Source organism: Arachis hypogaea, chromosome 11 (assembly GCF_003086295.3).
Source record: "Arachis hypogaea cultivar Tifrunner chromosome 11, arahy.Tifrunner.gnm2.J5K5, whole genome shotgun sequence".
NCBI lineage: Eukaryota > Viridiplantae > Streptophyta > Magnoliopsida > Fabales > Fabaceae > Arachis > Arachis hypogaea.
The window spans coordinates 79,937,541-79,940,903 of record NC_092046.1 but is presented as its reverse complement, the minus strand read 5'-3'; the positions used below and the strand labels follow the sequence as shown (position 1 = coordinate 79,940,903).

At 37.6% G+C, this 3,363-nt stretch overlaps 1 non-coding gene across 1 annotated transcript; it reads left to right on the top strand.

Moving 5' to 3' along the window:
• The first annotated feature begins 1,990 nt into the window (after positions 1 to 1,990).
• Positions 1,991 to 2,098, top strand: LOC112724396 (small nucleolar RNA R71). The gene has a single exon (XR_003163560.1). It is a non-coding gene; the product is annotated as a small nucleolar RNA R71 (small nucleolar RNA).
• The last annotated feature ends 1,265 nt before the right edge of the window (positions 2,099 to 3,363 follow it).

The window sequence follows — 3,363 nt, the reverse complement described above, 5'->3', positions numbered from 1 at the left end:
GTTGATGTTTGTTTCTGGCATTAAATGCCAGCTTGGTGCTTGTTTCTGGCGTTAAACGCCAGACAGATGCTTGTTTCTGGCGTTTAAACGCCAGAGTGCTCTTCCTCCAGGGTGAGCTGTTTTTAGTGCTGTTTTTCATTCTGTTTTTGATTTTTCAGTAGTTCTTGTGACTTCACATGATCATCAACCTAATAAAACATGAAATAACAATAGAAATAAAATAGATATAATTAAATAACATTGGGTTGCAACAAGCGCTTCTTTAATGTCAATAGCTTGACAGTGAGCTTTCATGGAGCCTCACAGATAATCAGAGCAAGGTTGGGACCTCCCAACACCAAACTTAGAGTTTGACTGTGGGGGTTCAACACCAAACTTAGAGTTTGATTGTGGCCTCCCAACACCAAATTTAGAATTTGACTGTGGGGGCTTTGGTTGACTCTGCAGTGAGAGAAGCTTTTCATGCTTCCTCTCCATGGTTACAGAAGGAGAACCTTGAGTTTTAAACACAAGGTAGTCCTCATTCAGTTGAAGGATTAACTCTCCTCTGTCCATATCAATCACAGCTTTTGCTGTGGCTAGGAAGGGTCTTCCAAGGATGATGGATTCATCCTCATCCTTCCCGGTGTCTAGGATTATGAAATCAGCAGGGATGTAAAGGCCTTCAACCTTTACTAACACGTCCTCTACTTGTCCATAAGCCTATTTTCTCGAGTTGTCTGCCATCTCTAATGAGATTCTAGCAGCTTGCACCTCAAAGATTCCTAGTTTCTCCATTACAGAGAGTGGCATAAGGTTAATGCCTGACCCCAGGTCACACAGAGCCTTCTCAAAGGTCATGGTGCCTATGTTACAGGGAATTAGGAATTTACCAGGATCCTGTTTCTTTTGAGGTAATTTTTGCCTATCCAATGCATTTAGTTCATTGGTGAGCAAGGGAGGTTCATCTTCCCAAGTCTCATTACCAAATAATTTGGCATTCAGCTTCATGATTGCACCAAGGTACTTAGCAACTTGCTCTTCAGTAATGTCTTCATCCTCTTCAGAGGAAGAATACTCATCAGATCATGAAGGGCAGAAGCAAGTTGAATGGAATCTCTATGGTCTCTGTATGAGCCTCAGATTCCTTCAGGTCCTCATTGAGGAACCCCTTAGTGTTCAGAGGACGTCCCATGAGGTCTTCCTCATTGGGATTCACGTCCTCCTCCTCCTCTCTGGGTTCGGCCACACCAAGTAAGGTTATGGCCTTGCACTCTCTTTTTGGATTCTCTTCTGTATTGCTTGGGAGAGTACTAGGAGGAGTTTCAGTGATTCTTTTACTCAGCTGGCCCACTTCTGCCTCCAAATTTTTGATGGAGGACCTTGTCTCATTCATGAAATTTAGAGTGGCCTTAAATAGATTAGAGACTATATTTGCAAAGCTAGATGGATTCTGCTCAGAATTCTCTGTCTGTTGCTGAGTGGATGATGGAAAAGGCTTGCTATTGCTAAACCTATTTCTTCTACCGTTATTAAAGTCTTGTTGAGGCTTTTGTTGATCCTTCCATGAGAAATTTGGATGATTTCTCCATGAGGGATTATAGGTGTTTCTATAGGGTTCACCCATGTAATTCACCTCTGCTATTGCAGGGTTCTCAGGATCATAAGCTTCTTCTTCAGAAGATGCCTCTTTAGTACTGTTGGATGCAGCTTACAATCCATTCAGACTCTGAGAAATCATATTGACTTGCTGAGTTAATATTTTGTTCTGAGCCAATATGGCATTCAGAGCATCAATTTCAAGAACTCTCTTCCTTTAAGGCGTCCCATTACTCACAGGATTCCTTTCAGAAGTGTACATGAACTGGTTATTTGCAACCATGTCAATGAGTTCCTGAGCTTCTGTAGGCGTTTTCTTTAGGTGAATGGATCCACCTGCAGAATGGTCCAGTGACATCTTTGATAATTCAGACAGACCATCACAGAATATATCCAAGATGGTCCATTCTGAAAGCATGTCAGAAGGACACTTTTTGGTCAATTGCTTGTATCTCTCCCAAGCTTCATAGAGGGATTCACCTTCTTTCTGTTTGAAGGTTTGAACATCCACTGTAAGCTTGCTAAGCTTTTGAGGAGGAAAGAACTTGGCTAAGAAAGCCGTGACCAGCTTATCCCAAGAGTTCAGGCTATCTTTAGGTTGAGAGTCCAACCATATTCTAGCTCTGTCTCTTACAGCAAATGAGAAAAGCATAAGCCTGTAGACCTCGGGATCAACCCCATTGGTCTTAATAGTATCACAGATCTGCAAGAATTTAGTTAAGAACTGAAAAGGATCTTCTTATGGAAGTCCATGAAACTTGCAGTTCTGTTGCATCAGAGGAACTAAATGAGGCTTTAGCTCAAAATTGTTTGCTCCAATTTCAGGGATTGAGATGCTTCTTCCATGTAAGTTGGAATTTGGTGCAGTAAAGTCACCAAGCATCTTCCTTGCACCTCCACCATTGTTATTGGTTTCGGCCATCTCAACTTCTTTTTCGAAAATTTCAGGAAAGTCCTCTTCAGGGGATTATGTTTTAGCTTATCTTAGCTTCCTCTTCAGAGTCCTTTCAGGTTCCAGATCAGCTTCAACAAGAATGTTCTTGTCCTTGCTCCTGCTCATATGAAAAAGAAGAGAACAGAAAAGAAAATATGGAATCCTCTATGTCACAGTATAGAGATTCCTTATATAAGTATAAGAAGAGAAGAATGGAAGAAGGAAAATATAAGAATTCGAACACAGAAAGAGGGAGAGGGTTCAAATTTTTAAGAAGAAGAGAAGTGTTAGTAGATAAATAATTAGAAGGAGATGAGAGATGGAAGAATTCGAAAATAAAAAAATAAAATAAAAATATTTTTGTTTTTTTTAATTTAAAATTAGTTAGAATTCGAAAATTTTAAAAAGAAAAATGAAATTAAATTAAATTAAAATTTAAAACAATTAGTTAATTAAAAAGAAATTTTGAAAAAGAGGAAGGTGATTTTCGAAAATTAGAGAGAGAAAATTAGTTAGGTGGTTTTGAAAAAGATAATAATTTTAAAACAAACAAAAAGTCAATTAGTTAGTTGAAAAAGATTTGAACATCAATTTTGAAAGGATAGGAAGTTAGAAAAGAAGTTAGAAAAGATTTTGAAATTGATTTTGAGAAAGATGTGATTGAAATTTATTTTGAAAAAGATTTGAAAAAGAAATTTAAGAAGATTTGATTTTGAAAATTAAAGTTGATTACTTGACTAACAAGAAACAAAAAGATATGATTTTAAAATTTAATGATTGAACCTTTCTTACTAGGCAAGTAACAAACTTAAAATTTTTGAATCAATCACATTAATTGTTAGCATTAATTT